We start from the raw sequence: 10236 nt of genomic DNA, 5'->3' as shown, positions 1-10236 counted from the left end.
TCTGTTTGTACATGGCGTAAAGGCATACCATTTGTGTAATCATAAATTTACATAGGGTAATGTTGGTTGATTCATTCTGTTATTTCTTCCCTTCCCCCCACCCCTCCCACCCCTCTTTTCCCTCTATACAGTCCTTCCTTCCTCCATTCTTGCCCCCCTCCCTAACCCTAACTCTAACCCTAACACTAACCCCTCCCACCCCCCATTATGTGTCATCATCCACTTATTAGCGATATCATTCATCCTTTGGTTTTTTGAGATTGGCTTATCTCACTTCGCTTGATATTCTCCAATTTCATCCATTTGCCTGCAAATGCCATAATTTTATCATTCGTTATGGCTGAGTAATATTCCATTGTATATATATACCACAGTTTCTTTATCCATTCATCAATTGAAGGACATCTAGGTTGGTTCCACAATCTGGCTATTGTGAACTGAGCAGCTATGAACATTGATGTGGCTGTATCTCTTTAATATGCTGATTTTAAGTCCTTTGGGCATAGGCCAAAATAATGACTTCTTAAAGATAACTCACATTGATCAGGAAGACACCCAGCACTGGATTGACTAATTTGACCAAGGAGCCATATTCCTTGGTTCATTCATATGTGAGTTCCCTAGTTTGTTCAAACAAAATTCATATCTAGAAAACAGTAATGCTTTGCAAGTGGACTGGAAAAGGCCTTCTTTATTGTCAGAATTGGATAATTTTTGTTTTTTACAATATTCTTTTTTCTCCTGCTCAGGTCTTTAGTTAATTCTGATAGAAGTCCCCAACCCTCTTCAATTCAGTTCTGTCATCCATTGGAGTATGGACTATATTCTTGCCCACAACCTAGAACATGTTGTTTCACCCTAGTTGTTCTCCATGCCCTGGAAATGAATTCTGGACATCATGTAACTCTAGTTGCTATCATCCTCTTCCCTTCACCTTTCAGGTGATCTGGATATGACTGAAGCACTGGTGCCATGATGTACCACCTGGGAATGGTGGTGAGTGTTCTCAATTTCTCTGGGCCTCTGTTGCTCTTCTTTAAAGTTGGTGTATAGAAGAGCAATATAATAATTTTAAATGTTTTAAAAAGTTTTCCCTTCTAAGCTCCTAGTAGTTGCATTTATTTCTTACAAAGCAACACATGTATAGGTTGTAAAAGTGAAAGAAGACTAATAAAGAAAAAAAGCCTTTTCCCATTCCACTATTCCCCAATGCCAAGACAAGACTCTGGTCAGTCTTTGAGGAATGTGAATTTTAGATCATGATACATAAAGAGAACAATGAAGACACTTAGAATAAAAAGAAAACTAAAAAATTCAGGGTGAGATAGGAATAAAAAATGCATGTAAGATATAATGTCAGTCAAAGTATGCTCCATTACTCAGAAGTAGTTCATAGGAATTTCATAATAGAAATGTAAAACTGCCCTGGGAAGATGGGAGGAGGTAAGAGTGTATGTGTGTCCAAGATTACATCCTCATTTTCCACCATCACAAGTCAGCAGACAGTTTTCAAAACTGAAAAACAAGAAACAAAAACATGAGCCTATTGTTTAGAAACAAATATTGTAGTACATCACAACAGATGAAAGAGATTTTCTCTAGGAAACTAATATGACTGTAAAATTTTTAAAAATGCAAAAATGACATTTCTTCTAAAATTTTTCACATTGGAAAGTTGTCCCAAGTGTCTCTCCTCTTTATTCTCAAAACCTTTGTATTTTCTGCGAATTTGTTGAGATGTTCTAATTCTTGACTGAAGCGCTTTAGTTTTTGTTTGTGTTTGTATCAAGAATGTTTGCAATTATTTACTGAAGTATTTTTAGCACTATGCCTTAAAATATTCGTTAGATAATGTTAACATCTATGTAATTTTATATTTGGCATATATTATCTTTTTTTTTTAATCAGTTTGAGATCTTCAGATTTCTCCTTCTTATAAGACATTAATTGAATCAGACTTCCAGCCCACCCTGAACCAGGATGATGACAGTACAAGTTACGGTTACATTCTGAGGTGCTGAGTGTTAGGAATTTGGATAAAGGACACAGTTCAGCTCACAAACACAATATACATGGATCACCACTTTAGCATGAATTTCAGTCTTTATAGAAAGCATTCTGTTTCTCAGGTTTTTTTTTTTTTTTTTTTTTTTTTTTTTTTTTGGTAAATGAAATTCCTTCTGACTATGGCAATAAGCAGGATAAATCATTTGTCTACTGGGCCACAGATGGGAATTTACAGGGAGAGATGCTGCAGTTATGGATTCCATTCTCCTTAAAGAGTGTGTAACAAGCAACTAAAACTATAAAAACAAAGTTCCACGCAGCAAAGTATTATTATGGAAATCAAAAAAAGAAAATGGAATCATAATCTGGGACACATATTCATAGGTTGCTTGGGGTGGCCTATTGTATGTCCAAGGAAAAGAAGAAAAAATGGGTTTTTAGTAGGGACAGAGGAAAGCTATGCAAGGTGTTATGAAAGAAAGTACCTTGGTACTGTGACTTTATGTGGGAACTGCTGAGCCCTGACTCGAGAGTGGCTGCAGCTAGCAGGTAAACTAGCCTTAGCACATAGCAGGCTCTTTTCCTTGAGGGGACTTGCAAGGCAGTGAGTTGGGCAGGTGTTCTTGTATGAGTGGTTAGCTGCTTCTGTGACAGTTTCTGTTATAAGACAGATCACAGGTGAGAGCCCTCCTTCCATGATTTTCCTGGTTTCATTTGTTAGAGTTTGCCACAGGTGACTTCATTTTGAATTTAACAAATTTCACAAGTGGTAATAAGAATAAAAGGAAATTGTGGGTTTATGTAAAGGATATCCAAATATTTTTATCCCAGGTGCTAAATCTCTACTGATATGAATCTTTAGTTTTCCTTACTAGATTTGTTTGTTTATTTATTTATTTATTTTTTCCAATTTAAATACAGTTTTTATTTAAGACATTGTGTTTTACACATATAATACAGTGCTTATAAAGTGCAATGTTATTTCTTTTCCCTGTGCACATGTTTCATTTTCAAGTACTGAGAATGCCCAGTAATTTACTATAGTAGCAACTTTAAAAGTGCCATAGAATTTGCTACAAATTGGGCCTTCCATATTTTATCATGTGTAATAATGCTATCTCTAGACTTGGACTGGCTTAATTTTCAATGGTGGGCCAAGAGGAAACCCACCAGAGAGAGGAGCTCCCCTACCAGTGAAGCCCCCGGGCATTCCTGCTGGCATGCCTCCTGCACTCTGGTACACCTTGGTAAAGATGGGGTTGCAGACTTTCTCCAGCTCTTTCTACTGATGTTCAAATTCTTCCTTCTCTGCAGTTTGATTCTTATCCAACCAGTTGATGATTTCATTACATTTGTCAAGACACTTCTGTTTGTCCTTTTCATTTATCTTGCCTTGAGGTTTCTCATCTTCAACAGTTGCTTTCATGATGAATGCTTAGGATTCCAGAGAACTCTTGTCCCTCTGCTTTTCATCTTCAACTTTGCACTTTTCAGCTCTCAGGACCATATATGCTCAATGTCCTCCTTGCTCAAATAGTCTTTGTCCTTGGTGATAGTAATCTTGTTCTCTTCCTGTACTCTTGTCCACAGCAGAGATGTTGAAGATGCCATTGGCATCAATATCAAAAATGACTGCAATCTGAGGAACACCCTGGGGTGCGGGAGGTACACCTGAGAGTTCAAACTTGTTATCCTTGGTCATGGCATGCTCACCTTCATAGACCTGAATAAGCACAGCAGGCTGGTTGTCACAGTAGGTCATAAAAGTCTGCATCTGTTTGGTGGAAAAATGGTATTGCACTTGACGAGGACAGTCATGACTTGACCAACATTTTCAATACCCAGAAAAGAGGGGTGACATTCAAGAGTAGCAAATCTTGAACATTTCCAAAATTATCTCCAGATAAAATGGCTACCTGGACAGTTGCACCTTAAGCAACGACCTCATCAGGGTTGATGCTTTTATTCTGTTCTTTTCCATTGAAGAAGTCCTGCAGAAGCTTCTGAATCTTGAGGATATGAGGAGAATCACCCACAATATCATGGAGCTGTAACTTGTCTAGTTGGGTCTCTCAAAGAGCTTTTTCTATAGGATCAAGGATGTCACAGAATAGATTAGTATTCAACTCTTCAAATCAAGCACAGGTAAAGGGGGTATAGAAATTGATTACTTCATAGAGAGTGCTGGAAGAGAGGGTATGCTTAGCTCTTCCACAAGCAGTATGGAGATGTTGGGCAGCTCTTTTGTTCTCACTGATGTCCTTCTTATGCTTGTATTTGAACCCAGCAATAAAACAATTGACCGTACAGTTGTCAAAGTCTTCTCCACATAAGTGGGTGTCTATGACTGGATTTGACCTCAGAGATTCCATCCTCAATAGTGAGGATTGACACATCAAACGTGCCACCTCCTAAATCAAAAATCAGCACATTTCTTTCAACTCCAAACTTTTTGTCTAAAGCATAAGCAATAGCAACAGCAGTTGGCTCATTAATTATCATTAAGTACATTGAGACCAGCAATGGTTCCAATATCTTTGGTTGCCTGATGCTGGGTCACTGAAGTAAGCTGGCACTGTGACCACAGCATTGGTAAAAGTCTTCCCAAGGTGGGTCTCTGCAATTTCCTTCATCTTTGTCAGAACCAGAGAAAACACCTCCTCTAGACAGAAACTTTCTGTATCCTCCTTGTATTTACTTGGACTTTAAGCCTGCCTGCATCATTCACCACCATAAAGGGCCAGTGCTTCATATCAGATTGGACAACAGTACCATCAAATCTATGTCCTATCCCACTTTTGGTATCAAAAACCATGTTGGTGGGGTTCATTGCAACCTGATTTTTTTGCAGCATCACCAATCAATTATTCAGTGTTGGTGAAGGTGACATAGCTTGGGGCTGTTTGGTTCCCCTGATCATTGGCAATTACTTCCAGTTTTACATGATGGAAGACACCCACATAAGCATAGGTGGTACACTGCAGGTCCCTTAGACATGGTTCTGAATGTGTAGGCTGGAATCTGCTTGAGAAGAAAACACACAAATCTCAAAAGTTGCCACAGCCTTCAATGAGACTAGATTTTTTTTATTAATAATGAACCAAATGAAAAAATATTGCATATGTTGAGAGCATATGATCTTACCTATCAATTACCATCGTCTATTCCATCTTCCTGCTATCCCATAAAAAATAAGATGAGTTTGAATGCTCTAAATTACCTGATTATTAGCTCATATTAAAATGATAACCATTCCCTGGGGCTAGGTATTCAACTGTTAGGAAAAAAATGAAAGAAGAAAAACCCCTGCAATATACTCACTAATGTTAATGTACTAACTTTGCATTTTTTTAAAGGTGGGGTTTTCTAATTAGCTGAAAAGTTTTAAACTATATCAGCAACACAAATGTTTTTAAAATCCAAATTATAGCATTTTTATTATACATGGGCATCACGAATGCAAGCGGTCACTGCTGACCTACAACACAATTACATTCTATTAGACTAGAAAATGTACAAGAGACACCAGAAAGCTTCTGGCAGGGAAAATAGAAGGTTTGCTGAGTCCTGTGACCCTGCTCAATTTTTCATGATTCCACAGCTTTATTCTCCCTGCAACTTTTTTCTATATAAATTTAAACTTCAGTTTTCACTGCACATATTTTGATGGGATCTGACTTTGCAATGTTTGTTTTCTCAATAGTTTCTAATAATTATATTCATTACCTGTCATTAGCACAAAGGGCAATCAACTTACTCAAGTTGCTCAGAAACCTTTAAAGAGATTGTTTTCTGTTATTTTATGAAGAAAAAAATAAACTTGATGTTTGAAAATTAAGTGTTATAACTTGTTTAGAATTGTACTGACCCAATAGGAACAGATTAAAGAACCACATGGATGAAATACCCACATTAAAAAATTTAAGACAAATACCATGCACATATTTACCTTCTTATGTACTTACTCATTTCTAGTTTGAGAATGAATAGAAACTACATAGTCATTTGTTCTTCTATTTAGTTAATCATTTCACAACTCTTGCACTTTTCAGTAAATATTCTGTATTCTGTATTATTTATGCTATTTAAATTTCACACAAAAGGTTGCTTCAGACAGGTAAGAGATAGTACATGGAGTTTATTGCCACAAAATCTTTTGCTATGCAAAATTATACAAGGAAAATTCTCACACAAATTAACAAAACAATAAAATACTGCAAAGTATCTGTAATCGCCAAAGTTGAATAAGGAGTTGTAAACCATAAAAGGAGGAAGTGGAGAAGGAGGTTTATTCCAAGCAAAGGGAACAGGATAAGAACAAACTCCAAGGGAATGCATCTTCTGAGGAAAGGCTTGCAGCCAGAGCTTGAATGAAAGGAAAGGGGGGAATCAGGCTGCAGAGAATGATGCTGTAGTTCTCTCTCCCAGTAGCAGCAGGGTAGGTGGTAGAGAGCCAGGAATAATAATTTTATCATAAAACTTCATAGAAGAGTTGAGACAGGATATGTATTTAGAATAAGAAAAGCTGAAAAGGGAAAAAAATAGCTGGAAAGCTGAGATTTTGGGGATGAGGGAAGACATACAAGACATATAAAAACATTACTAAGGGAAGAATAAGTTTTCAAAAATAATGAGAATGAAGGTGATTCTTTGGACAATTTTTCACATAGAGAATGTCCCATGGAATGTGAATAAATATAGCCAGTGAGAACCTTCACTTTTATATGATCCAAGGATATGAAATAGCTTAATTTTCCACTGGACCTTGACTTTATAATATATAGGCTATCCTGGAGAAAATTTAATAGATTCCTTTTTAAAACTTCTTCTAGGTGTCTGCATGTACTGCCTTAGCCAAAATGGTGGTCAAAATGGTAATTGATTTGGGGAGCTCGGGTTGTAGCCAAGTGGTAGAACACTTACCTAGCACAGGTGAGACACTGGATTCAATACCCAGCACCACAAAAAAATAAATAAACATAATAAAGGTATTGTGTCCAGCTACAACTAATTTTTTTTTTAAATGGTAACTGATTTGGAGTGGAAAATAAACTTTATCTGTGACCATTGCCTTCCACAGAGATTAGAACTGTAAACATAGCATGTACAAAAGGGATGCAGTAATGGAAAAGAAGGACATGTCTAAGAAAATTAGGGCTTTTTGCTTTCCCTCTCACTAAACAGGTACCCATAGACATACTTTTCCAATATCAAAAGAGCTTACTTCAGGAGTTATCTCAATAACCAAGATGATTATAGGATTCACTGAGTTGTGCACAGAAAGCACTCTCAAATTAGCCAAAGTGATTAAGGGAGGATTTTCAGAAAGATTAGAGTATCTCTAGAATATAAGGGAGGAAAATTTCTTGAAAATCAGATCTGAAATACCTGGGAAGGAAATATCTCAAGATAAATGAATAGGTGACTGTCCACTTGGTCTCTATCTGGTGCCACAAGGCCATTAACTATTGTTTCGCTATAGGAATCTGATTTTTTATTTCTTTTTGGAAGCCTGGTTTTCTCAGGTAAACTTTCACTGTCTCTAATACAACTACCCATATCAAATTTTACATGAGAACTCTATTCAGGGACCCCAAAGAGAATAACAAGGAGCCCTGGGACTCCCTTCCACTCTAGAAAAAGAAATGTTGATTTGACCTATCCTGAATGAGGTGCCCTAATTTTTTCCAGTCAACTGTATTGAAGAAGGTCTTTTATCACACATGGGGCTCCAAGGATAGCTTAGTGACAAGGTAGGCAAATGAATCCTAAAACTAACCCTATTCACCTTGTATCCCTTAGCAAGAAGTAATTCTAGGGCAAAAAGCAAATACTAAGGAAATTGTTTCTGAATCAATTAATAAATGATAAGAACATGGAGAAAATTTCAAACTACCCACTATATACCTCGAAAGGTAGTATGTTCCCCATTAGAGAAGGGTATTTCAACAGAAAGTAGAAAAATAAGATATAGCACATGCACTGGCCAGAGATATTGTTGAAAAGAGGCAGGTGCTGAGTTGGTGGTTAGAAAGGTGATTTTTGAGATTTCCTTCAGTCAATATATTTATGAAATGCCAGAAGCTTGAAACTTTTAAGAAATACATGAATCCGTTCCTGTTTCCTTTTCCTCTTTTTTCCCTTCTCCTAAGCTAATTTACATTGTTACATTTACTTTAAAATTCTATAAAGTCTGGGAATTTAAGGATCACTCTTGGTGGACACCAGGAATATATAAATGCTTACAGGAATTCCTCCAAACAGCAGGAAGATGAAATGCTAACATTTGGTGACCTCAGGAATAACCCATCAGTTCCATTCTTTATTTCCTCTGTTATCCAGCACTTAATGATGAGGCTCCAGGCAGCAATCTTGGCTGAAAAAGAAAGACCATTTTATCCTTGCAGAGAACAGAGATACACATGACTTTGGGGTGACAACAGCTGGGTATAAAATTTCTCACCTGTTACAAATCCACATATTGTCTTCCACATATGCTGTTTAACTTCTCCAAGTCTTTTCATCGGGATTGCCACAACAAATATGAAAAAGGAATGTTATTTATTTAATAAATTTGCTTCTTATAAAGTTTCTAAATTCAAGATATTGGGAAAATTACTTAAAGAGCAGTACTTCAATACTAATTTATCTGCATGTAAGAATGACTTTCTGTACCCAATGGTCAAAATCTCCAACTCCAAAATGAATCTTAAATTGCTGTTTCAAACAAGTTGTCATTTGATAATAGTCACAAAATAGTACTTATTACTGGGCTGAATTTCCAAAGACTGAACAAAGTTTAAGATCCAGGTGGCTACAACGACAAGCATTATGATTTATTTATACCCTCTGAGTAGCTTTCCGTGTGATACTGTCCTTCTGCACATGATTTGAAAAAGCAGAAAGAGTAGTAACAAAGCAGATATCAGATAAGTCTTTGAAAATACACTTGTTAATGAAATCAGGGCAAGATTGGAAAACATATCCATGCATCATGCTTAGCACTTTTGAAGTCCTCAAGGAGACACATGCCTAGACAGACAGGTTCTCTGCCAAATGATGTCACTCATGAGACTTCTTGAATTGACACCAAGAGGTATACTGCATGCATTTGGACCCATGGAAGAAATGATCATACTGGAAGAATGGACAAAACAGCTAAGTAGTTCTTACTAGGCTCCCAAACTTTCATGATACAAAATGTTGCCTTCATTTGCCCATGGAATAGTTAGATGTTCAAATGCAAAGTGTGGAGAATCACTAACAAACAAAACCCTGTGATGGTATTGGGGTAAGTATGATTACACTTACTTTAAAGATGAGGAAACTAAGGCTCAAGATTTCAAGAAACTGACTCTAAATCATGTTGTCAACTGGAAGTAGATCTGATATTTGAATTGGGGTCGAGGCTCCTCCATCATGATGAAAATACTATGTACCCTGAATTTTTGTTAGGTTGTCACCAGTCTCATTACAGTCAAAAAATAGATCAAAAATACACTTTCTTCAAAGGTTTATGTCCCTGTGGTAACCCAAAAATATTTTAAGAAAAAATAGGTTACCTTTGAACATAAGAATATTTGTCATGCTGCATTTTTCTTCTGAATCATGTAGTGAGACTTAACATTATCCTCATTAATCCTTTCAAAGTCCTCCATGGATACCAAGCAAATCTGACACTTTGTAGCTGAAAATCCTACTTGACCATGTGGCTGCACAGCATCTCAGGACCAGGAATAGACCCTTTATCTCCGAAGTCTTGACCCTGACATTTAAAATCTAAAACCCAATCCAATATTAGCATGCTGCATGCATCATATAGAGAACACCCTTGCCCCCAAAGGTAAAGTGTAAGCAGACCCTGTTTGCACTTTGGGAAAGTGAATCAAATCAAGGAGGGACAAAGTCAAGTTTGTATGGAGTTTCCCAGAAAATTATAATTGTCTCAGTGTCTGTGGATCAGGAACCCAGGAATGTATTAGCTGGGTGCCTCTGTCTCAAGGTCACTAACAAGGAAACAATCTCTAGAGGTATCAACAGATACTATGGGGAAGATCTTCTGAACTCACTCAAGTGATTTTTTAAAAAAATTTTCTATTTGCCCTAATTAGTTGTACATGACAGTAGAATGTATTTATAGATTTTGAAAGAGCATACATAAATGGAGTGTAATCTCTCATTTTTCTGGTTATACGTATACAGGATTTCATTCCTCTATGTTGTTGGCTT

The 10236-nt window shown here is 36.8% G+C and overlaps 1 pseudogene; it reads right to left on the bottom strand.

Moving 5' to 3' along the window:
- Positions 1-3127: 3127 nt before the first annotated feature.
- Positions 3128-5004, bottom strand: LOC124991383 (heat shock cognate 71 kDa protein-like; annotated as a pseudogene).
- Between the last annotated feature and the right edge of the window lie 5232 nt (positions 5005-10236).

This window comes from Sciurus carolinensis, chromosome 8 (genome assembly GCF_902686445.1).
Source record: "Sciurus carolinensis chromosome 8, mSciCar1.2, whole genome shotgun sequence".
Classification (NCBI taxonomy): domain Eukaryota; kingdom Metazoa; phylum Chordata; class Mammalia; order Rodentia; family Sciuridae; genus Sciurus; species Sciurus carolinensis.
Note: the sequence above shows the minus strand (reverse complement) of the source record. Positions and strands in the feature narration are given on the sequence as shown.